Here is a 27040-nt window from a genome sequence, read left to right on the forward strand (position 1 = left end):
TGACATCTTTTAAATCAACCTGCACACAATCACCAAATGGACCTTCAAAGAATGCTCACATTGGGGCATGCCCCTCCCCTCTTTAAAGTCTTTGGTTTTCCTATTGCTTTTAGAATCAAGTGAAATATCATTAGTATGGCTTCCAAGGCCCTCTTCAGTCCAACCTCTGCCTCCTTTCCTAAAGCTGTCTCTACCCCAGTCACACTGATCTTCTCTTAGTTCCTCAAATAAGTCATCCCCCTTTCACCCACAGAATCTTCACACATGCTCTTCCCTCTATTTGGAGTTCTGTTCCCCTCCTTCTTAACCAACAGTAGTCTTTTCAGTATACAAGCCTCAAGTTGCCCGGGTGAGCCTCTCCTGCCCTCTTTATGTATTTCTTGTACTACTCTACTATATTCTCATACCATTTGGTACTTGCTTTCATCACTAAAGAGTTACTGTACTGATGTATACATGTTTTCTCTACCACACAATAAGCTACAGGAGGGTAAGGACAGTGTCTGTCTCACTTATCCCTGTGCCTGGAACATAGAAGGCTTGTAGCAACTTATGACATGAAACTTGGTATGACATTTAGGGAGTAACCTACTTCATTGGCTTTCAAGTCTCCATTCCTGGAATATTGGGACAGTGGCACAAGTTTAGAAAAACGTTACCTCTTTTAGGCAAATTGGATTCACTGCCAGCAAGGTGGCTTCTGGTAAGAGTATTCAGAAACAGTTCAAACAGTTCAAGGAGTTAGAGATGTTCTCCGATGGATGTCCCTAGGGAACAGAAACAGGGCACTTGAAATCTTGGCCTTCTCCTTTCCCTCTCCTCTCAACCCGAGAATCGTCAGAAGAAGTCTAAACATTACTGGAAAATCTTTTGCAAACTCGCTTCTCTGTTTATTTCCATATAGTACTGTTTTAATTGATTCAAGTTTGTGGGACAGGATTCTAATTTCAAGCCAACTCCCCAAACAATTCGCCACAGAACAGAACATTGGAATTATGGTAGGTATAATGAAAATGCCACTGCATTCTAACATTATCTCGTCCTCCATTGCTCCCACCCACAATTGGTTTTTTCGTATGAACAAAGACACAGCTGTATGAGCAGCAGGCTTCCATCTGTGGTCTCTTTTGCACTTGCACCATGCAGATCTGGAAAAGCAAAAAACGTTCTTTACTTGATTTTATGTTTTCCATCATTTTGCATGTGCAGAAAGAAAGAAAGAAAGAAAGAGCTGAAAGATCCTAGATCCTTGGGGGCTTTCCCTAAAACTGGCATTTCCAAGAAGTTCCATAATCATTAGTTATATTTCTTTGGTCTTTCTAAATAATGTCATTGTCAAGAGTACAGAAGCAAGTAGGGAGGGATGAAGGACAGAAGGAGGACCATCTTTGTCCCATCACTTGGTAATGAACCGCAAATGTTCAGGGAAACTGCATCGTTATGCGAAAAAATAAAAATGATAAGGCACCTCCTGTTTTAGAACAGTTGTCAACTTCTTTATTCCCATTATTTCCTTCACTCCCCATCATTGGACTGCTGTCAAATATTCATCAAGCAGGTTTACTTGTCACAGGTCATCTCAGCAGACTTTAAAGCCTGCAGGACAGAAAACGTCCTGGAAGTTGTAGTGTTCTCTGATCACTTAGCTACTGCTTTTATCAGCTCTCTAGATGTTTGTTCTGTGCAGTTTTTCAGGCCACTGCTGCCACCGACTCCATATTTGTTAACATGCTTTTAGTGAATCAACTCGCAGTCAATCAACTGGCAACCCCCATTCATTCTTCAATACTCAGTTCAAGTGTCACGTCTTCAGAAAGTTCCCTCATTTCTACAGTACGAGTTAAGAATTAAAATAGCCATTCTATTTTTTTCTCTTATTGTTACAGGTACATATCAATCATACCTCTGGTTACAATGCTCTAATTTACATCCAAGTCTAGATCCTTAATCCACTGATTCTACTATTTCCTACTTTTGCTTATGTCTCTAGAGTCTAAAATATGAATGAGTGAATGGAAGAATGAATGAATGCAATTCACAGTTTGATTTTTATTAATTTCTTAACGGTACAGCAAAATGCACCAAATAAGCAAAAACTCTACGAAGTACAGTATGCCATCCATTGTCCAGCATACTCCCTATAATACATGAACAGGAAGGTTTTTACTGAAGAAACCAAAGACAAAACTAAACTCAAATTCTCATTTCTGTCTTCTCTCTGATCATTTTTTTACCATTTTAAAATACAAAGAATAACGGGGTGCCTGGGTGGCTCACTCAGTTGGGCATCTGACATCGGCTCAGGTCATGACCTCACGGTTCGCGAGTTCAAGCCCCACGTCGGGCTCTGGGCTCACAGAGCCTGCTTTGGATTCTGTGTGTGTGTGTCTCTCTCTCTCTGCCCCTCGCCACTCATACCCTGTATCTCTCCCCTTCAGATATAAACATTTAAAAAAGTTTAAAAAATACAAAGAATAAGAAACCAACGCTAATTGCATAACTATCCAGCTTACTTTACCTTGCCAAACTTTAATTTGCTCAACTAAAGCTTGTAGGGATGGTGTGTGGATTCACTGGGGTCATGCACAGCACATCTAACAGCCCCTATTATAGTGCCTGACAGACAGTGAGTGGTAAATAGTACTCAACTGTCATTTTTATGAATATCAGGAACTTAGCGTCACATTTTGATTTTCCCCTATTCTCCCCATACCCCTGCTCATACAAAGCTGTTAGCCATAAAGGACTGATCAAAAGACAGGAAATGAGAGGGAAAATGTAAAATCAAAATGGCCTAAAACCCAGAAAATACATCTTTGAAGAGTAACAATATATTTTATTAATATCAGATCCACAGGCAATCTATCTAAAGGAATTTTCACTACCCATGTGTCACTTCATCTTTGATAACTAATGCTTTGACATATCTTTTGGCTCAAAAGACTTATCACCTTGTAAAGTATGATATGTGTTTACTGGGACAGCTGCCACAAAAGCAGTTCTGCAAATAAACTTTGTTTAACTTGCTGCTTTCAGACATTAGGGAATGATCTTTAATATACATATGTAAAAGACATACATATTATATATAATATATGTATATGTATATATGTATATACATATATATACATATATATATAATATGTACATGTATATATATATCAAAGGCACTAAAGCCTTGGTTTCATAACTATAGTAGTCTAGTTAAAATTAATAGACAAAAGACTATAATATATCAAAGAGTAACCATATCTATGTCAGCTTTTGTATCAATGACTCAAAATGGTTCTCTTTCTTTTTTCTTTGCCTTACAATAAAAAATAATATACCCGACATCAATTACAGGCCAAATTTTAAACTTAAAAACAAAACAAATGTATTCCTAATATTTTCATCATGTATACCAAAATCTCTCATTTGCTACCCACGTAGGCATAATCAATAAGTCAATCAACAAACATACTGAGGACCTGGAAGGCACCAGTTTGCTGTTACCTGAAGATTTGTAGGTAAATAAAACACCCTACTTTCAAGAAACTTATGTTCTGGTGGATAACACAGACTAAGAAATTAAAATTTTCATACTTTGTAACAAGTATCATTGTAAAGTTAATGATATGGTGCTTGTGGATCCCAGATGAGACAGAGAACCACGAAAGCTTCCTGAAAGAAGAGGCATAAGTTCAATTTTAAAGCATGAACAGGAAACATTAGTCACTCAAGGAGGAAAGAAGTAACCAGGGGGAGGGACTGTTTGTGCAAAGGTGTGAATGCCAACAGTATAACTTGACCAGTGAGCTACAAATAGATCATTATAGTGCCGTATGGAGTAATCCAGAGACCATGGAGAGGAGACAGGGCTTGGAAAATAGCTTAAGATCTTGAAGGGTCTTGCATGTAAGGAACTTAAGCATTCCCATTCATTGGTTGCTTGAATCATTCATTTACTGCAAGTGGAAGAGGGACAGACAGAGAGGCAGAGAGAGAGAATCCCAAGCAGGCTCCGCACTGTCAACATGGAGACTGACATAGAGCTCGAACCCATGAGCCGTGAGATCGTGACCTCAGCCGAATCAAGAGTTGGATGCTTAACCAACTGAGCCACCCAGGAGCCACTTAAACAGTTTCTTGACAGCTACTGACAGCCATTTATGAATAAACAAGAAAGTGACAAAACCAGATCTGCATCTCAGTAGATCACTCTGGCTGACTTGTACAGATTGGATCATATGCAGAGAAATATCAAACTCTGTCACCCATGGTAAATGCTCTTACATAACAACCTAGTGCCCTTGAAACACAGAAGCAGAATTAAGAATAACTTCACAAAACAAAATAGAGTTGTACAGCATGTGATACGCTGATATTTTCTATTGTTTAATTGTTTAAAATTCTGGCCTTGGCCTACCAAACTGATATCACAACCCTCGAATGGGATGTGACCCAAACTTTGAAAAACCCTTGATAAGAAGAAATAAACCAGAGTCGGGAAGATCAGACAGGAGGTTACCGTAGTAATTCAAGCAGTAAAAGACGTGGACTTAACTAAGGCAACACAATGAAAGGATGTGGTAACTTCTGCCTTATTAATAAAGCTCTATTTGTTTCTCTTGCTATAACCTAGTGAAGTAACTTGGCAGCATGAGTGCACTCCTGAGATAGTCATCATCTGAGTGTCTGCCATGTTTCACACTGTGCAAAGAGCTTTACACATATATTGACTCTGATTTTGATCGCCACACTGCAGGGTGGATACTGCTGTCTTCATTTTACAGACAACAATACCAAAAGCCCAGGGAAACTGGGTAGCTCGTTCAAAGTCACACAGACATAGATTAAATTAGTAGATAGCCAATATTTCTAGTGCCAGTTTATTCATACTCACTACCATACAACAGTCTGATGAATGAAAATATTTCAGTATCTCCTGATGACTATTTAGATTATTTCCAGCTTTTTGCTCTTCTAAATAATGCTACCGTATATATAATATCGGACCTATGTTACTGTGAAGCGAATTCCTGGATCATAAGATGGGATTGTGTTATAGAGCTATTTTATTTGTATTAGGAAGTCTCCATCAATTCCATTTTATTGAGGGTTTTGAACATGAGTAGTTGGATTTTTCCCTAGGAATTTTCTGCATCTGTGGAAATGATCATATGATTTTGCAATGCATTTCCACTAGTATGACAGGTTTTAATGTTTATTATTCTAATATTAAACCATCTTTGCAAAACCCTACCTGCTCATATTTCTTTTTTACTGTACCAATGGAATCTGGAAAACCTTTGATAAGAAGAAACAGGCAAGAATCAGGAAGATCAGACAGGAGGTTACAAGCAGGAAGCCATGTGGACTTAACCAAGGCAACATAATGAAAAGGATCTGGTAACATAATGACAAGTATTAATACACTAATATACATTTAGTTGAGACCTCTGTATCAATATTTATAAGTAAGATTAGTCTGTTGTTTCTTTTCTGGTACAATCTTGTAAGTACTTTTTAAAATATGATACCCACTTCATAAAAGTAAACTTCAATTTTTTCTTCCTTTGTAGAGCACAAAATCTCCCAAATAATTAAGGAGCCTAATAGTCATGTCATCATAAAAGTCTTAGTTGAATTCTTGCATGAGACCATTGGAAGATGGTGTCTTTTGTAGGGGTGGACTTAGGTACTTTCTATTTTGGTCATTTTCATTTAGTCTAAAATGTATCCCTTAGTTTAGGATTTCAAAGTATTTGTACAAAGTTGTGTAGTCTCTTAAAATATTTAAAAATTTTCTCTTTTTAGGCTGATTTATCTTTTTGGCTTCATGATTGTGTACAAATTATACTTTATCCTCTTTTTCTTGATCAGGTTAGCTAGTGACATCATTTTTTTTTTTAAAGACACAGCTTTTGGTTTTAAGGTATTTTTGTTTGCTCACATTTTAATTATACTGTTAGTTAATTTCTTTTGATTATTTTGGTTTATTTGTTTTAGTTTTTAACTTTTTAAATTTGATTTTTAAATTCTTTATTTCCCATTTTTTAGTCTTATGGATATAGGATTTAATGGAATGTTTCCAAGTGTGAGAATGTTTTGTGGGGTTTTTTTTTGAAATTAATTTTAGTTTAATTTTAGTTTAATTGCATTATAGAAAGAAAATGTTCCTGTACCATATCTAATACTTGGGATTAATGGATTTTTCTATGGCCTACATTAGGGTCAATTTTTGACTGTTCCTTATGCATATATAAATACATAAATATACACCAAAAAAATATATATGTATATGTGTGTGTGTATGTATATATATATATATACACACCTTATATATGTGTGTGTATATATATATTTGTTATATATTTTTTGATTAGGTAGCTATATCTGATCTATTTAATTGCACAGAAAGATATATATGCAAACATGTGTGTGTGTGTTTGTGTATAATATTATTAAGGGTTCCTACATGCAGTTCCTCACATAGGAACCCTTAATAATATTACATTTAGTTAGCAAACTATAGACTGGCCCAACCTGTTTGTGTGAATAAAGTTTTAGTGGAAAATAGCTACACCTATTCATTTAAGTATAGTCTCTGGCTGTTTTTGTACTATATCAGAATTGAGTCCTTACAACAGGGACAGTATGGTCCATAAATTCCAAAATACTTACTGTTTGGCCTCTTAAAAAAAATATTTGCTGGCTTGGTTCTATATCATCATTAATTTTCAGTCTAATTCATCTGTTTTGGATTTTAAACATTATTAAAAATTTTTTATATTATTAACCTTTTGTCTATTTCCCATTCAATCTCCTATTGTGTAAAAGATGCTTCTGTGATTGTGCAAATACAGGTAATTTTTTATTTTCATTGTGAATTTTAGCCTTAAGTTTTATAAAGTACATTTATGTCTTTTTATTTTCATGTTTGTTTTGTTTGTTTTTCTATGGTCTTCATACAGCAATTCTTTTCTTTTTCAAGTTTTTATTTAAATTCTAGTTAGTTAATAAAAAGTACAATATTAGTTTCAGGTGCAGAACCTAGTGCAGATACAACATCCAGTGCTTATCACAAGTGCCCTCCTTAAGACCCATTGCTCATTTAACCCATCCTCCCCGGCCCACCTCCCCTCCAGCAACCCTCAGTTTGTTGTATATAGTTAAAATCTGTTTTCTAGTTTGCCTTTTTATGCCCCCCCATATTAATCTGTTTTGTTTCTCAAAGTCCACATATGAGTGAAATCATATGGTATTTGTCTTTCTCTGACTTATTTCACTGAGCATAATACACTCTAGCTCCACCCACATCATTGCAAATGGTAAGATTTCACTCTTTTTGATGGCGGAGTAATATTCATATATCCATTATATATGTGTGTGTGTATATATATATATATGTCACACCTTTATCCATTCATCAGTCATTGGACATTTGGGCTCTTTTCATAATATGGATATTGTTGACAGTGCTGCTATAACCATTAGGGTGCATGTATCCCTTCAAATCAGTATTTTTTTACCCTTTGGGTAAATACCTAGCAGTTCAATTGCTGATAGGAGTTTTATTATTATTGAGAAACCTCCATAGTGTCCTCCAGAGCCGCTGCACCAGTTTGCATTCCCACCAACAGCAGTTCCCTTCTCTGCATCCTCGCCAACACCTGTTTCTTGTGTTGTTGATTTTAGCTATTCTGATAGGTGTGAGGTGATATCTCATTGTGGTTTTTATTTGTATTTCCCTAATGTTGAGCGATGTTGAGTGATGTTGAGCATGTGTCTGTTATAGCCGTCTCTGTGTCTTCTTGGGAAAAAGGTCTATTATCTTCTGCCCATTTTTGAACTGGATTGTTTTTGGAGTGTTGCGTTTTATAAGTTCTTTACATATTTTGGATACCAACCCTTTAGCAGATATGTCATTTGCAAATATCTTCTTTCATTCTCAAGGTTGCCTTTTAGTTTTGTTGATTCCTTCCTTCATTGTGCAGAAGCTTTTTATCTTGATGAGGTCCCAATAGTTCATTTTTGCATTTGTTTCCCTTCCCTCCGGAGACATATCTAGAAAAAACTTGCTACAACCTATGTCAAAAGAGGATTTTGATGGTTTCCTATCCAACAGTTAGATCTTTCATACATTTTGAATTTATTTTTGTGTATTGTGTAAGAAAGAAAGATGTCTTAGTTTTTTTCCAATTTAAATTCTACCTTATCAGATACCAATATTTTGACCACTGCTCTATTCTCTTGATAAGTCCTCGACAATTATTTTAATTTCAACCATTCTGAATCTCTTTCATTTGGGTCTGTCTCATATATAATGTAGTTTTGGATGTTGCTTTGTTCACCAATCAGAAAATGTTTAATAGGTCAATTAATCTCTTTTACTTTTTTGATATGATCCATATTTTGGCCTCAACTCTGCCATACTGTTTTATGTTATATAAAATACTTAGCACCCTCCCTACATTTGGTTATTTTCTATTTGAAAATATAACAATAGGGGCACCTGGGTGGCTCAGTCCGTTGAGCATCCGACTTTGGCTCGGGTCATGATCTCACAGTTTGTGAGTTCGAGCCCCATGTCGGGCTCTGTGCTGACAGCTCAGAGCCTGGAGTCTGCTTCGGATTCTGTGTCTCCCTCTCTCTGCCCCTCCCCTGCTCATGCTCTGTTTCTCTCTGTCTCAAAAATAAATAAAACATTTTTTAAAAAAAGAAAGAAAATAGAACAATATTACAAGATACTATTTTTTTTTCTTTTCCCTGCATCTCCTTGAACATCTAAGTTGAAACAATATTAGTGTACTCCCAATAATAACTATGAAGTAATCAGTAAGCTTCTTAAACTTTTCAAGTTTTTATTCTTCCCTAATATTTTGATAGTTATAACATGTTTTCATTTTTAGAGTGTGTAGCTATTAAGCACTATATGTTTTCTTATAAAACTACCATATGGTTTTACCATGTATGTAAATATATGTTTAATTTTCATTATCAGTATTATGTCAACTTTTTTGTTCTTTATTACTGCCTAAAGCTCATTCTCTAGTAAATTCCTCAGAAAAAAATACTCCCTGAATTACTGCACGTTCATAACTGTGTGCAATAGTTCTATCAGGAAGTCAGTTTAGCTGATTATAAAGTGATTGGCTCACATTTTCTTTTATTGAGTAAAGACTATTATTTTTTAGCATAAAGCATTACTATCAAGAAGTCTGATGACATCAAATTTTCTTTTCTTGATAAATGTCTTGGTCTTTTTTCTTAGTGCTCATTTTTCTCTTTCTTTAAAGTCCAGTAATTTCACTATAGCTGACAGTTCTGCTCATGTTTTAAGTGACATAATTCTAGGCCAAATTTCAAGATAAATGGTGATTTCTTTCGATGTATAGTTGTCTTTTTATTTCAAAACCATTTTCAAGAGTTACAGTTTTTAGTACTCGTTCTTTTCCATTGTTGCAGTTTTCTTATTCAAGGACCCCTAATTATATGTATATTGGACCTTCTTTGCCTATCTTCATCTTGCACTTTTTCTTGAATTCTTGTGTCATCCTAAATTTTGTTTTCTTTTTGCTTGCTATTTACTTTCAGGTGTTATTGGTGCTATTCATTTATTTTCATGTTTATTCTAGACTTTATTTTTCAAATAATTTTCTTCTTTAAATGTTTTAAAATTTATTTACTTAAGAGACAGAGTGAGCAGGGTGGGGCAGAGAGAGAGAGAGAGAGAGAGAGAGAGAGAGAGAGAGAGAATCCCAAGCAGACTCGACACTGCCAGCACAGAGCCTGATGTGGCACTTGAACTCATGAACTGTGAGATCATGACCTGAGCTGAAACTGAGTCAGATGCTTAACCAACTGAGCCACCCAGGCACCCCTGAAATAATTTTATTCTTTATGTTTATTCTTGTTTTAGTCTCATTTATGCTGTTCTTTCATATCACCTACAACTTTTAATTTTTAGCTCATTTTGAAATGTTATGTTATCAGGTTATACTTTTTATTTTATGGGCATGTCTTCCTGGCTTCAACTTTCAGTAGAAACATTATTATGCTCCTTATTCTTGCTTTCCCATAATTACTAGACATGGAATTCAATTTAGTTTTCCTTAACTTGCAGGAAGGATGGATGGGTTGTAATAGCTTTTCTAGCATCACTTAGCATCTACTAGTAGTAGAGTTCTAATGAAGTGTTAGAAGCTATACTGTCTTACTTTCTGACAATCCCTTGGCTCTGTGCCCCTCCTCCAGTTTTATATAAATTTATTTCTGCTCCTACTGACACGGTTCTGCCTAATTTACATTACATTCGTGTCAGTTTCTCATAGGTTTGTGTTTCATTTTGAGAGTTGATAGTGTTGCTCTGGACTTTCTGGACCTTACCATATACCTTGCACTCATTCTCAAGCTGGTATATAAAAACTTTTCCCTATTTTAGCTGCTGTTTTCAAATTGGCCTCTAATATTTTCCAGTAAGTACCTGTTTATTATTTTTTTTAATTTTTTTTTCAACGTTTTTTATTTTTATTTTTGGGACAGAGAGAGACAGAGCATGAATCGGGGAGGGGCAGAGAGAGAGGGAGACACAGAATCGGAAACAGGCTCCAGGCTCCGAGCCATCAGCCCAGAGCCTGACGCGGGGCTCAAACTCACGGACCGCGAGATCGTGACCTGGCTGAAGTCGGACGCTTAACCGACTGCGCCACCCAGGCGCCCCAGTACCTGTTTATTTTTAAATACTCCTGTTTTTTTGCTTCTTATTATTTGCCTACCCCCAGTTTATACAATGTCCTGATTTGTCTTTACCTCCTGTGAATTGTAGTGTTAGGAATACCTTATCTGCTAGTTCTATTTTAGATAGTGCCCCCTTTTTTTTCCCCAAAGTGACAGCCTGATTGTTTGTCTGCATTTGTAGAGAGGTTCAAAAATATTCAAAAATTATACCACTTCCATAATTTTCTCAAAATCCTTATCTAACTTTTTCAAGTGATATTTAAAAGGCTTATATATGATGACAACCAACATTTGCAATTGTGACCTTTTATACTCATTTTCCCCCAGAAATTATTACTAAATCTGCATTACATTTTTTCTCCTTAAAAAAAAATATGTCAGATGACTTCTATAGGTAAAGGTTTCAAGAGTAAAATTCCTTTTTCTAAGTGTTTTTAAATTGTTATTCTCGACTGTTTGGTCCTAGATCTTGGAATGAAATCCTCCCAAGGCCACCATGTCATCACTTTATACTTAACCATTTTGGCTTTTTTGAAATTTATTTTTGGCTCCTACATATTTTTTTCTGGATATATGTTGAAATCATTTTAAAATACATATTTTATTCTGAATGTTTTCTATTTGCAAGAGCAGGGACCCTCAGAAATTCAATCTTTAATGTTGCTAGACCCAAAGGACCAATTTCTTGGTTATTGTTTTTTAACATATATGTAGTATATACTTAATAAAATAAAACATCTTACTAAGTGAGAATTTAGATTGTTTTCAAACTGTATCTATGACTTACAATGTTTTACCAACATCCTTGAGTACTTTTGTGAATATTTCCATAGAATGTATTCTTCATTCTTCATTGTAGAATTGCTTGGTGCATATTTCAAATTTTGGCCTCAATTTTCAAACTGCTCTTGAAAGAAGCTATAAGAAAGATGTACATTTTTATTCTCAGCCTAGCACTGCTACTCTTTTCTGAGAACTGGGAAGTGCAACAAACATATATATAGGGCTCTGTGTTGTAGAATGGAAGTGAGTCAAAGGTCAACCCATGAACAGGTCCAAGTTTTTCCTCAAAAGAACTTTGAGGGTTTCCCCAACTCATGGACAGATAGACAACTGATTACTTTAAAAATCATAAGTGACAAGCGAAGGCTACAATAATTTTAACTTGACAAAATGTCCTATCAACATTAGCAAGCCTGTACTTGGCCAGATGATATCACCCTCCATTCAACTTAACCCTTCTAGTCTTCTCTGTTCAGTGTGTGGGTCCACTCCACTGCTACCATGCTTTGAACTTTGCTTCTTGTTTGCTATTTAGAAAATAAGTCACACTCCCTCAAGATAAAGGAAGTAAAAACAAAGCAACAGAATATAGAAAAGGTACAAGAGTAAGAGGATTATGTCTTAAAACCCAGAAAAAGCAGACACATCAGCAAGATAAAATATTTGGGGAGGAAAAATAATATATAAATAACAGCAAAAGAAAATTTAAGATAAATGAAAAAACTACCAATATATTCAAAACACAAAACCAGAAAGATGTTATTGAAATTAATAACATCAGGTAAAGTGAAAAGAAATCTGAAAGAACACAGGAAAAAGAAAAATGTCATTGACAAGAAAACCGCAAGGCAAAGAGAAACGTTGAAGAATACAAAGAGGGGCACCTGCGTAACTCAGTCCAATAAGCCTCCAGCTCTTGATTTCAGCTCAGCTCATAATCTCATGGTTTGTGAGTTTGAGCCCCGCATAGGGCTGCATGCTGACAGTGTGGGACCCTGCTTGGGATTCTTTCTCTCTCCCTCTCTCTGCCCCTCCCCTGCTCTCTCTCTCTCTCTCTCTCTCTCTCTGAAAATAAACTTAAATTTTTTTTAAATAAGAAAACAAAGAAATTTAAAATAGGATAAGTAAACTAAAGCAAACATTTTCAAGTATTACATAGATCATATCATAGCAAAGATACATATTAAAATACTACTATTTTCCGAGCAGTAAAATAGCAGACACTTTTAAATACATAAGAAAAGAGAGCAAAGAAAATGAAATAGAAGTAAAAAGATTGACACCTCACTGAAGGCAGACTTCTAGCTGCAGGCTATCTCATAGCAGAACACGGAGAAGCCCTTAGGACATCTTTTTAATACTCGCCATTCCACTTCGTATCTCTACCAACTCTTGAGTGAGACTTTATCACTTCACTGTCTGTAAATTAACTGAATTTCCATTTTGAACCCCCATGTCAGATGACAGAAGCTAATTCCCAACAGTATGCCTGGGCCCTCTCTCCCTTTTATTTTCTGCATGGAGTCTAAGTTCTCAGGGGCTGACCAAGTATGACAGTGTAGTAGAGTATGAAACATTCTTTTGATTCTTGAAGCCTGATGTCCACATAGGTATGTATGTATCTATTATCTTCTTGGACACTCACTGTGATCCTTGAAGCACGTTAGACAGCCCTCTTTTCTGTTTGGCTTTTTTAACATGGGTCTTCTCTACTACTTCCAAAGAATCTGTACTCTAAGACATGGGGACCATTCTGGTGGTTCTGTGCAGAGGTAGCCATTTAGAATCCTACTGGAATGTCACCGTAATGGATTTCAAACTCTTCTCCAGTGTCTCCCAGTCCGACTGGTGTTTGACTACCTTCATGGGTCTATCCTGGAAGAAGGATCCAGGACCTGTCTTCCAGGAGGCAGAGCCTCTCTCATTCTTAGCCCAAGGAAATCTTTTCTGTTTTCCAAAGAAAGCTCCACTCTCCTCAAATCCATGCCACCTGTTTAGCTTAAATCTTGGGCCTTTGGCATTATCAGTTCAAAAACTGTTTAGAAAACAATGAGCCCTGACCAACTAGCAAACAGAAAGAAAGGAGAGAAAATGGGAAATATTTGGAGAAAAAAATATTGGATACTAATTTCAAAAATATGTTCCTACTATGTAGTCCCTTTTCTCACTATGTCTTACTCATTTCAGAAATTTTTGAACTAAATTCAAAAGGTTGCTTTTAATTTTGATTTTTTTATTTTTAAGAGTTTTAGAAACATTTTCTTCTTTTGGTTTACAGTAATATTCTTTTTGTGTTAAAATACTAACAAGGTCAGGTTCACACTTCATTATTAATACCCTTGGCTAACTAAACATTGGCCCTACCCTTGGTGAGCTTCTATGCTAAAATTTGGGAGTTGGCTTTTTAAGGCGTAATTTAAAAAGAAAACATGAGCCTGTAATTCTGATGAAAATGCGGTTTTCATGGCCTTCCTTTGATATTAAAATAATCTTAAATTTTAGAACTTGCTTTTTATCTTGAATTGAGACCAGCTTTAGAAGAATGATGAGAGGAAGGGAGGGGAATCTTCTCCTTTACTGTCAGGTCTACAGATGTGGAATCAAAGCTTGTGTCCATGAGACAATTTCCAACGATATTCCATTGTGCAGTTTATGCCTTCTTTCTTCCACATCATCTGGATGCAAAAGAATGAGGTGTTACTCACTGACAGCCAATTAAGAGGTCTTTGTCTGAAAATTCCACAGAAGAGCTGGCAAGGGGGGTTGAAATCTATCTTGTGATGTAGTTGCAGAGGCAATGGCAGCTTTTCTTCAAAACAAAATGTATTTAATTTGAAACCTTCATGCCATATACCATTCTTAACATATTTTTTCCTATTAACAATCCAGAGCTCTGGTTCATACAGATCTTTCTGATGATTCTAATTTAAACATTCAAAAAAGATCATTATAAAGAAATATAATCTGTAATATCTACCTTTGTTCAAGGGAAATTATACATAAATCACTCAAGTAGGAGAAATATAAAAACCCTATATCGATAGGTAATACAAAGCAGAAAAAGAGAAAGTGGGCATTTCGATTTTTCTATGCCCTCTTAATTCTACAAATAACTCATTTGCCCCAATTAACGATCACAAATGAAATGACTGCTAATTGCTTTACTAAAATGACTTTGTTAAATTTTCCCACACCATTCCTTTAACACAAAACCTAAACACTAAATAAGGATTCTAATAATACTTTCTCATTGACGAGAACATGAAGGGTCTGTCTATAACAGTTTCATAAAGAATATAATCAGGGTTAAGTAAATAAGGGGGAAAAATCATACAGACTGAAGAAGCAACAAAAATTAAAAAAAAAAAAAAGAATGTGAAAGAAAAGAAATAAACAATGAGGCTTCCAAAAATCTACAGTGTGGGTTTTTTACTATCTACTTCCCAAAATGGGTTAAAATACATCCCTTCCAATAAGGAATAGCCAATTATGTAAATCTGTACTCTTCACACAGAACACTAACTGAGGCCGGGAGGAAGAATGAGCAGATGGAGAGACCCTTGGGAGAGCTGGTGTAAATAAAACCTCCTGAGGCAGAAAGAATCCGTTCACTCAAGGGAAAAATCCAAGCTTTTTCAAACTGAAACAATTTTCTCTTTGTGCACTTAGCTATTTAAAGAGTGCAATACAAATGTGCAATAATGAGTTGGATCCATCATGATATTCAACCTTCCAAGGTAACGTCCAGGTCTGCTGTTAATAAGTTGTTATGGTTGATCATTTTGTAGAAAAGAAGATTCGCCTTTCAGAGGGCCATTTTTTATCAACTGTGTTCATCTCTGAATTCACTGTTCAAACTCACTTCAAAGCTCATCATAGGCAAGAGATCTCAGGCATTTTCTCACGGGCCTCACCAAGCACAGCAGTTGGCAGAAACACAGTGATGCTCATTTGGACGTGATCACGATGGTGGTCATGTATCTCACTGCTAATATTCACAACATCATTACGGAATGGGAGGAAGAAAAAGGTGGGTGGAATTTTATCTAACATACTATTTTTTCATGGACAGCTTTTATTCTGTAGTCTTTTTTTTTTCCTTTGCCTTGTCTCTGCCCTTTGTCTCTTTATCCTGTACAAACTCTCCATTACCTCTTCATCTCACCTCTCATGAACCAATTAAGCAACCTGGTGGATATTCTTCCCTACATTTCTTCTTGTTCGCTGAGACTAATGAAGGGAGAACTTGCCTTGTCAGAAATAACTGTGGCACAGGAATAGACAAGTAAGTTAGTGGAATAAAAGAGAGGGAAGAGGGGCTCCTGGGTGGCTCAGTTGGTTGAGCATCCGACTCTTGGTTTTGGCTCAGGTGATGATCCCAGGGTTGTGGGAACAAGCCCACAATAGGCTCCATGCTGAGCATGGAGGCTGCTTGGGAATCTCTCCCGCCCTCCCCCACTCTCTCTGTCTGTCTCTCTCTCTCTCTCAAAATAAATGAAAAACCATTTTTTTAAAAAAGGGGTGAAGTGACATAAAACCTAATATAAATTGGAGCTTAATATAGGACAAAGGTGATATTTCATTCAGTGGGAAGAGGTCATTTATTTCATGAATGGAGCTTGAACAACTGGTTGTCCATCCGTAAAAAAAATTAAGTTGGACCCTTAGTTCACACCAAATGCAGAAACAAATTCCAGATGGATTAAAGACTTAGGTATAAACATTAAAACAATCAAAGCCTTTCAAAATGCTTCATGTACAATCCTAGAGGCAGGAGAGAATGCTCTACCAATTCTGGGAGCCCAGACACACTAAGAAATTACGGAGCTATCTAAATATTCAAAATTAAAAATTTTGTTGGGAAAAAAGACCACATTGGCAAAAAAATATTTACAACAAACCCAACAGGTAAATGATTCATATTTTCATTACACAAATAGGTCTTATAAATTAACAACAACAACAACGACAAAAGCAAACAACCCAACAGATGCTGGGGTAAAATACATAAAGATTCCTCTGAAAGCAGAATACCAAAAAGCATTCAACCCTGTTAAGGCCACAATGAGGTAATTTACAGCCATCAGATTGTCAAAAAGAAAGAGTGAGAATGCCTATTTTTGGCAGAGATCCAGGAAAAATTCTACTATATTGCTTTTAGAAATGTGAATTGTTAGAGTTTTCTTTTTTTTGTTGTTGTTGGAAAGCAATCTGCAATATTCATCAATTTAAAAATACATGTACTGTAATCCACACAATCCCACTGCTACGAATTTATTCTACAGAAAGAATGGCACTAAGATATAAAAGGATATATTTACAAAGTATTTGAATGAAGGATTATGCCAGTGAGAAAAAACAGAAATAAAGGGAATGTTTATCAAAAGAGGAATTCTTGAAAGTATCGTTACATTCATAAAATATATTTCACAGCATTTAAAGGAACACATTAGAGATATGCTCGTTAATTTGAAGGTGTTTCTCCAGTGTGGTTCAGTAAGGAAATCAAGATTCAGAGAAGCTTATGCGATATGACCTTTTCATTTTTAATGAGAAAAAATAATATTGTGTATGGTTATGTTTTTTTTTTCTTTTTAAAAATAACACCTCTAACTGACATAATTCACTGTCTCATCGGGTACAATTTAGCATGTCATTTATTTTTATATTCATTTTAAACTGCCTTAGAAACCTGCCAAAGGAAGCCTAGAGCACAGACTGTCTACGCAAGCTGAGGACAGACACACAGAAGGATCAGGAGCTTCTTGAAGCATAGGCATAGTTGAAAGATTAAACACTAAACATCCCTGGTTTCTGGTGCCAAGTAGAAGCATTCTTGGTAAAGAAAGTCAAGGAAAAGTAGAGTCAAAATATATTTCACATAGAGTTTCTTGGTGCTTAATAACTTAAATGAAACTCTTTCCTGATTATTATCCCGTTACCAGAGCACACATTATTACAAAACCATGGCTAAGAATATGATTGACAACTCACTCTAGAAAGATTTTCTACCTCCTGGCATCCTCTTCTTCCCCTCACAGCTCCACTACAGATGGACACATGCATTTAAAGGTAAGAACAGATGACAGTGACACACAGCTCCGTTCCAGGGAACATGGATCTCACCCTGCAGGAGATGTGCACTGTGGCAGTCCTGGCCACTTAAGGTTTAAATACTGAAAATACCTCAGAAAATATTAAACTGATGATTTTTACTTTCTCTTTGAATGCATACTCTGTGGCATTTTCTTATCTCGGAGGTCAAGGGCGGGAATTTCATTTTTTGGGGAGATTTTAGGCTTCATGGAAAGAGAGGCTTTGCTAAATTCCTCTATGCACTCTTTAGCACATTAAAAGCAATCCTGGAAGGCCCAGTTAATTGACTTCTGTGGGATTCTGGAGATGATACCCCAAGTGCTCTTGTTGAAGGCTTACCTAGAGTACAGAGGAAGAAGGAGGTGAAGGAAAATCCCATCCCTTCATCGTTTTCCTGAAGAAAATCAAGGGACACCAAGGCGGGAAGGCACATCAAGTGGACATGTGTTTCCTGACTGTCCCTCTCTGGGTTTTTGTCCCAAGGGTGGGAGACCTGAGAAGGACCCTAGAAGTCAAGGTGCTGCCTCTCAGGCTGCCAGACACCCATCTGGGCTGGACCCCAACAAGATAGGGCATCACAGGCAATGAAGAATCCTTGAGCGTTGTGCTCAAGCTGATCTCACTCCCTAGGTGGCCCACAGGCTAAGTGGGAGAGAGTGGGCCCAGCACTTCACGGAGCAAGGCTAGGCGACCCTGAAAAGACAGGGAAGGCTGACACAGGAGGGCGATGGTCTGCAGCCACTGAGTGCTACCAAGAGGCCAAATCCACAAGGAGGAGGTGGCCGAGGCCCCGTCCTAAGCCACACACTTACTGGCTGCACATATGGAGCCGGTACAGACACCACCACTCAGGGGGTCAGGGGACAGTGCCTGGGAGAGAGGTGCTAGCAGCCAGCCCCGGGCTGGCTCTGTGCTGGGCTCTTTGCTGACGGCTCTGTGCCTAAAGCCTGCATTGGATTCTGTGTCTCTCTCTTTCTCTCTCTCTGCCCCTCCCGCAACTCGTGCTCTTTCTCTCAATAATAAATAAATAAATAAATAAATAAGTAAACAAAAACAAACATTAAAAAAAAAAAAATTCCTAAAGAGACTTATGCTCCTGCAAAGAGGACTGAAACAACTGGGATCAAAGTAAACCATTAAACTGCAGCGGGCATGTAGTTCATTTCGGTTTCCCTGCTAAACAGCCAGTGACAGCACATAGAAACGCTCCTAAATCACACACAAAAGGAGCTCATTTCCTCTGTGAAACCAGGCAGTGGTACAAGGGAAAAGCTCTTGGCTGGCACACTGTTGGTGCATTCACTCTCACTCTCTCCTGTGCTGCTAGCCGACACGACATCACCCCCGTGGGCCTCGGGGACCTCCGCCCCCAAGGCTCTGCTCCCTGGCCTGCTTCCCTCAAGCACAGGACTGTCAAGCACACGGCAGAGAAGCGGCTCCAGGGCTCCCAACACATCTGAAAATGTGAAAAATACAATGCGAACTATTGCCGACAGGCACATTCTTCTTCTCAGCCCCCTCCCCAGAGAAATGCAGGTATGGAAAAAGACACTTGTAAAAAAGTATACCAGCAGCTAGTTATGAGCCTCCATCTGAAAACAGCATGTGAGTAAACCTCCTCTCCCTGCCCTTTCACTTTGCCTTTTCTAGCCTGTTTTCACTTCTCCTTGGTTAGGGGTTGGATCTTGGCTAAACCAAGATGTTCCGATTCTTTTCTTCTTCTTTTCAAACCACAGTAACTCACACAGGAGCCAAACCCCTTAAGTAAAGGATAATTTATGACAGAGCAGCTAGCGTTTTAAAGAAAATTGGTTTGGGGATGCAAAGGGGGGTGTGTGTAGAAAAGCCAGGAGGTCAGAAGTTGATTCCTGAGTAAGGTACACCGTGGCCTCCTCCCCAGGGCTGGAGGGCTGGGATTATCACATTACACCGGGGGCCTATGCCAAGGCCAGTAACAATGCCACCCGGATTCTATTCATTCCCTCTATGGTCTCCACTGAGCCCGCAGAGCAGTGAAGCTCCCTGCTCTAAGGACACAGGCCCTGCAGAAGGGCTTGTTTTTCACTGGGAGAGTTACTGAAATGTAAGAGGCTCGGTGGCCTCAGCGAAGAGAGGCCATGTTGCTTGGATATGTGATCCTTAAGCACATCACATGCTTCAAGCGAAGGCAACACGACCCACCAACAGAAGCTCTAAGTGGTGCTTAGCAAGACAAGGTCCAACCAGCACAATACAAAAGGATGACTCATGAAAGACTGTACACGCATGCCGGGCATGTCCCCTCCACTCAGAAATCATACACAGAAGCCGCAGATTGTGACGCCAAATTCCAGCCCAAGGTTACCCTGTTTGAGGCCCACGTGGCTGACCCAAACGTGAATAACTCAGAGCAGGTCTGCAACTTCTATTAGTGGGACAAAAATGATACTAGTTGGCAAGAGCTTCTGCGGTGGGGTCTTCCAGATCCATGTGATGGGCATCACTGGAAGCAAAGGATGAGCCAAGACTGGCAAAAAGTGTTTCTGTTTTTTCTATCACAGGGGAAATTTCAGCTTCTGTATAGAAACCAAGACGGTTAAGTAAAAGCCCTCTGGGAGACTGGCAGGGAATATAGGAACACCTAGTGTCTGGGCAATCGCTTGAGCAAAAATGGATGGTTTGGACATCAGGTGGAGAGAGATTCTGCTGTGTTGGAAAAGCCACGTTCTAGGGATGGCCCTGGTTCCTCCTGCCTTTCTGGGGTCACTGAAGAGAGAGAACCACCCATGTCGGTATGCACAGACACCCGGCTGGTGCTGCCTCGCAGATAATCATGTCACACTGCTTCCAGAGTCCTGTGTGCCTGTGGTGAGCCTGTGATCTGGGAGCAGAGAGGGCTACTATAGTCTACACATGGGCCTCCTCCAGGATTAAGTGGGCTGGCAAAAAAAGTGCTCAGGCTCGTGAAGACTTCTGTGGGTTGGTAAAATGCGGTTTCCTTGGCCAGGCGACCCTGTGTATGAATCAACTGCCTAACTGTCACACCAGTCAGCTTAACAAATACCTTCCAGCAGAATTTCCCAAATGGCTTATTAAAGATACATATTTTGCATTTCGAGAGCCAGGTTGCTCTTGGAAGATGATGAACTATGCCAGTAATCAGGTAAAATTCCCCACATTACATATGCTATTTATTATGGCTAAAAGTATATAATGCCTAATAACTTTTCTCTCAGATAAAGAAAATTAATTTATTCCACTCATTTTCCATTTACTCTCTTTTCAGTTTCAATAGGGAAAGAAAAGCAAAAGTGGAAAACAAATGATTTTTAAGAAAATTAGGATAGCCAACAAAGTATGCCCTGCTAGACCAGTAATGATAGGCCCCTGGCTGGCTGTGATGGTGGATACTGTTTCAAACATTATAGCATTTTGCTGATGAACATGCCCCCACTGCATTTCTAACCATTCATTTTCTAAATTGTACTTTTTAAAACTTGACAAGACTTGTTTGGTTACATTACTATGTCCTCTTCTGAATTTCTTTCCTCTGAAAGGTTGCTTTGTTGTTGTTGTTGTTGTTGTTGTTGTTGTTGTTGTTGTTGTTTTGTCCTCCTTAAAGAGCTATTACCTTGCTTGGCACAACTTTCTTAATAGCTAGATGTTCTCAAAGAACTTCACAGCTCCTTCCTTTCCTGCTCGTTAATTTTCACATCTGAATGGTGGATAGAAAAAGGCCAATTTCACAAGGAGAAGGTGCTTCCTTAGTAACAATTTACTAGAGAAGGAAAGGGAGTATGATGTCAGAGCAGGTCTGACCTAAGCCCTGCATTTTCGTCTGAGGCCTCCAATCCCTTGATTTTTCTTAAAAAGGCCCAGATCAGCTACAAACCCAAGGGCCACACATCCATCTTCCTGAGAGTTGACTATTTATGCTCAGCGGAGAGGACCTCACATTCCAGGGCTTGTCACATCCAACTCCCTATTGGTCTAGACTGAAATCCAAATATAGAAGCCATCTTCCAGGACTAGTAAGGGAAAGAATTTTTTTAATATAGAACTACATAGCCAACATTTACTAGGATATATGTCATTTTTATTGCCATATTCCGGATATCCACAAATCACAAAGTATGTTCCATATCGAGATTTTGGCTGGTATTAAGACCACAGCTTTGGCAGGACGCCTGGGTGGCTTAGTCAGTTGAGCGTTGGACATCAGCTCAGGTCATGATCTCAGTTTGTGGGTTCGATCCCCACGCTGACAGAACAGAGCCTGCTTCGGATTCTGTGTCTCACTCTCTCTGCCTCGCTCTTAAAAATAATTTTTTAAAGAAAAAAAAAAGACTACAACTTTAGAAAGATCTGTCTCCTTTCAAAAACCAAGAAAAAGAACGATAAAAGGCAACAGAGGCCTAAAATATATTATGAATATGGGTGCTTGGGTGGCTTAGTTGGTTGAGCATCTGACTCTTGATTTTGGCTCAGGTCATGATCCCAGAGTCCTGGGATCTAGCCCTGGGGCATCAGGCTGTGGTAGGGTCCCCTCCCTAAGAAGAGGAGAAAAAAAATCCTCATGGCAACCTGGCTATGCGCTTACGTCACAACATCCCTCATGAACTTGTAACATGAGACCACTTAATCAGATTACATGTTTGTGTGCTACCACATATGGAGATAAAGAAATAGAAAATGTATAAAAAAAATATGCCACGTGGCATTCAGGCCTCAGTTCTTTGGGTAGGAACCCAATTGACCAGTGCTGGCACAAATGAAATTGCTTCCCAGAAAGAAAAGCCTCAGGGTCATGACTTTCTGTGCGAGAATCCTGCTACAAGGCTGGTGCTGAGCATGGAGGCTGCTTGGGATTCTCTCTCTCCCTCTGCCCCTCTCCAGCTTATGCCTGCGCTCTCTCTCCTAAATAAAAAAGAAATAATAAAATACATTATGAATGCTAATTTTACTAATAGTTTTTACTAACCTTTAATATTGAGCTTCAGAGTTTTTCCCTATTTCTTATTATGAGAAATTCTTATGCCATAAGGAAAACAATCACTGAATTCTCTTTCATTATATCTGGTCTAAAAATTTCTTTTGCTAAAAATCAGGAGGTTCCAAATTTCATGATCCCTCACACCCAGGATGCTTAACTTAGGGTTCACTTGGATGGGAAAAAAAATTAGTAGTGCCATCTGTGACTCTGTCAACAGTACAAATTACAGAAATGTTTATATCATGTTCTAACTGGACATAATACAGATGAATTATTTATACTCATTGCTGTGTTCAAATCAGGTAATTTTTATAAAACCCACTGGCACATGGTGTTTTTAGTGTGCTTATTAAAAAGCAAATCTATTACTGTATTTTAAATAAAAAATATTTTGGTCTCTGCATGTCACAATATTCCTAAGTATTTTGTTTCATGCACGAATTTTTTTTTGACAAATGAAATAGATTATTAGTTTTATTATAATAAGAATCCACAGGCATTCCATACTGCTAAAGGAGACTGTGGCATGCACACACACACACACACACACACACGCACACTAAGAAATCACGTGCCAACTCTATATATGATTGAGGGTGTAGCCCAGAAGATACACAGAGAAGGATTCAAAGAAACCAGGGAAAAGAGTGTCATGTTTAGTTATCAAGGCTGGCTGTGTGTGGAGGGGAAAATACAGGAATGGGTACCATGTATTTGCTATTCCTGACTCCAACACCTTTGGGTAATATTTACATATTTGTGGGGGAAAAACAGTAAGCTGCAGCAGGGTTGAGTCATAAGAAAATGCTGATTCCTTTTGAGTTCACTAGTGCTGATTACCCTACAGGCAAAATTCATGCAGATAATTCCATTGTAAGGAGAGTTTTAAAATGCCTCTCTGTTTTGAGGGCAATCTAAGAATAACAATTTGAAACAAACAATTTCTCTTCTTCCATAGAAATGTTAATTATTTAAAAAAAAAAAAAAAGCTCACCTAAGGCCCTACTGAGACCCCACTGTCCTGGAAAGAGCTGCTTCCAATCTTGCCACGTATTTTTGCAGTTTTGGGCTGCCAGTGTTCACAGTTCCATAGTCCTTTCAAATATAAAGTCTTCTCATAAAATTTGTCTCAAAATCCCTCTAGTGGAGAAGTCACCTATTAAATCACTCCCTCAGAGGACAGAGTGTTGGCTATGAGGTCTGGAATGGAGTACTTAGCATTCCCAAGCAGTGGCTAAGGAGAATGCAGGTGATTGAAGTCATTAGTGGCACTTGTACACTGAAAGTATTTTGCTCTATTTCCTTACCCATCAGAGGCCCCTTTCGTGATATTAAAAAAAAAAAAAAAGTTAGGCATTTAAAAATGTAACATATAGAAAAGTGAAAAGAAACAGGTTAAGGAGTGGTTCATACTAGAAGGGACTGTCAAGAATTGGGAACTGCGTTTGCCAGAAATTTGGGGCCCAAGGAGAAATTCCTTACAAAATTGATGGTAGCAATTTTTTCCATCTGATTTGTCCTACCTCCTTATTCCTTCCCTTCTCCTCCCTCCACTATTTTTTCTCCTCTAGATTTCCCTCTCCCTCTCCTCTAGATTTTCCTCTCCCTCTCTCCCTTCTTCCTCTTCTCCATTTTTTCCCCTCTCTCTCATTTCCTATGTCTCTCTCCCATCTTTTCTTTTGTTATTTTCTCCTTTAATTTCTGTTTTTCCTTCCCCTTCCTGAAGCCCAGTGAGGCAATCACACCTTTGTAAAGAAAGAATGGTCACAGCATCCTTCAAGTGTTATGTGTGATGTATTATGTGAAGTATGCCTCTTGTAAATAGCATATATAAATATATGCATGTGTGCCTGCATGCACGTGTGTGTGAACATTCTATAGGCAAAATTCCACTGTAAGGATAGTTTCAAACCCCTACAAAGTGTCTCACTATTTTGAGGCCAATCCGGAGAGAGTGCGTTTGAATGTGCCTTCCTCCATTCTAATCATTTCTTTCAACTAGAATGTTTAGCCCATTTATTGTCAAATGTAATTACTGACATAGTTGAAATTGTCTTCCATTTGTTATCTGTTTTCTAATTGTCTCATCTGTTCTTTGATCTTTCGTTCTTCTCTTCCTTACTTCTAGTCAAACAAAGGTTTTTTGTTATTCATTGTATTTCTTTGGCTGGATTTTTAGCTATATCTTTTTGTACTATTTTTAATAGTTAGATTGGAAGTTAATATATGTACCAAAATTATAGTTTACCTTGAATATTTTAAGATATCACAAATGTTATTTTTACCACTCACTCTGCGTTTTGTTATTGTTGTCATATATTTTACTTCTACACATGTTATAAACCTCATCATGCACCGCTACTTTTTTGTTTGCCTTTTTTTTTTTACTTACTTTTATATTCACCCACATGTATATCATTTTTAGTACTCTTCCTTTCTCCCTGAAAATCTGTGCTTCCATATGTGATCATTTCCCTTTGAAGAAATTCTTTTGAGTTCTTGTAGGGTAGGCCTATTGCAAAGAATCCTCTTAGTTTTTGATTGCCCAAAAAAGGATTGATTTATACTTTAGTTTTCAAAGACATAATTTACTTGGAATAGAATATGAGATTGGCAAATGTGTGTGTGAAGCCTGAGAAGATGACTGAGGTAGAGATTAGTTTCCAGGAACTTTATCTCCCAGATCAACACCTTTGGGAGGATGAAGGGATATCGATGGTGTAGAAGGAGAAACTGAGCTGTAATTCAGTTACAATATCACAACAGAGGCTTCAGATGATCACTATGAGAACTCAGAAGCTGACAATGCCCCGCAAAGTTGTCTTCAATTGGGAAAAGGGGACTGGCCTTTAAACCCCAGTATCATCACCAAATTTTGAAGAAAGTTTTTCCACTGGCTGCATCTTTTTCTTCCCTTCCCTGCATTCCTAGAATCTGGCTTCTGACTATGTATCTGCAAAAATACTCTAGCCAAGGTCAAAGATAAAATCCACAGCTAAATTCTCTCAACACAGAAAATAAACTTGGCAATATCTGCACAAATTTAAAATATTTATACCATTGACCCAGCAATTCCACTTTTAGGAATAGGTTTAATGGAAAAAGTTGCACATACAACCTAAGATTATATAAGCACAGACACATGCACATGTCTTTTGTATTTGTTTGCAATCATAAAAAATTGGAAACAACTTAAAACCCCATCCATAAAAGATTAGCCATATAAAAATGTTATTTAATGAAAGTATAGAAAATATCTGTTAACGGAGTGGCTGAATGAATCAACAGCTACTGTGACATATACCTTACTTTTTATTTTATTTTTTTAAGCTTTATTTATTTTTTTTATTTTTAATTTTTTTTTTAACGTTTATTTTTGAGACAGAGAGAGACAAAGCATGAACGGGGGAGGGTCAGAGAGAGGGAGACACAGAATCTGAAACAGGCTCCAGGCTCTGAGCTGTCAGCATAGAGCCCAACGCAGGGCTCGAACTCACGGACTGCGAGATCATGACCTGAGCCGAAGTCGGCCGCTTAACCGACTGAGCCACCCAGGCGCCCCAAGCTTTATTTATTTTTGAGAGACAGAGAGACAGAGAGACAGAGACAGAGACAGAGACAGAGCATGAGTGGAGGAGGGGCAGAGAGAGGGAAACACAGAATCCAAAGCAGGCTCCAAGCTCCGAGCTATCAGCACAGAGACGATGTGGGGCTTGAACTCACGAACCCCGAGATCATGACCTGAGCCAAAGTTGGATGCCGAACTGACTGAGCCACCCAGGCGTCCACCCCCTTTTTTTAAGCTTTATTTATTTTTGACAGAGAGAGAGAGAGAGAGAGAGAGAGAGACAGGCAGGCATATACCTTCTAATCTTGAGGCTTTGCTGATCTCCCTGAATATTTCTGCTAAACTTGAAAGTAAAATCTCACTTTAGCTATTTTCTATTTAAGTAAGTTTGGTATTTACTAAAGGAAATTTCTTAAAATCAGGGGGGAAGCAGAGTCAATTGGAAATGGGAAAGTTTAAGAAATAAAGTACATATTTCTTACAGTAAAGTACTTTCAATTTGCCCACAAATTTGCTAATCTGGCATAGTTGGCTGGGTACAAAAGCCTCTCCTCCCCTCTATCGCTGACAGGATTGTGCTCAAAGAGCTCTAGATGCGCATATCAATTAACATTATTTATATATCTATCCCTGAGCTAACTAGAAAGACAGAAACTAGTTTCTGTGTGTTTCTGTCATATGTACATTAGAGGGACATAAAAGATAGCAAATATACATCACAGGTAGCAAGTAAATGTGAACCAAGGCTTGGAGGATACCCCAAAAGCTGTCTTTCTCGGTTTTTGTCCCAACGTCAGTTATTATGTCCTGCCTCCTATGTGGGGAAACAGGATGCGGGAGTAGAGAAATCATAGTCTAAATAAACACTGCCTGCTAGGATGTCAAATACAGGTGGGGGG

General features: G+C 38.0%; 1 long non-coding RNA gene across 1 annotated transcript in view; it reads right to left on the minus strand.

Annotated features, from left to right (window-relative positions):
• Positions 1–1081: 1081 nt before the first annotated feature.
• Positions 1082–27040, minus strand: part of LOC131512264 (uncharacterized) — a 258516-nt gene continuing 232557 nt past the window's right edge. The window contains exon 5 of the long non-coding RNA XR_009262057.1: positions 1082–1148. This is a non-coding gene — a long non-coding RNA (uncharacterized LOC131512264). The remainder of the gene's footprint in view (positions 1149–27040) is intronic.

The sequence above is a fragment of the Neofelis nebulosa genome, chromosome 1 (assembly GCF_028018385.1).
Source record: "Neofelis nebulosa isolate mNeoNeb1 chromosome 1, mNeoNeb1.pri, whole genome shotgun sequence".
NCBI lineage: Eukaryota > Metazoa > Chordata > Mammalia > Carnivora > Felidae > Neofelis > Neofelis nebulosa.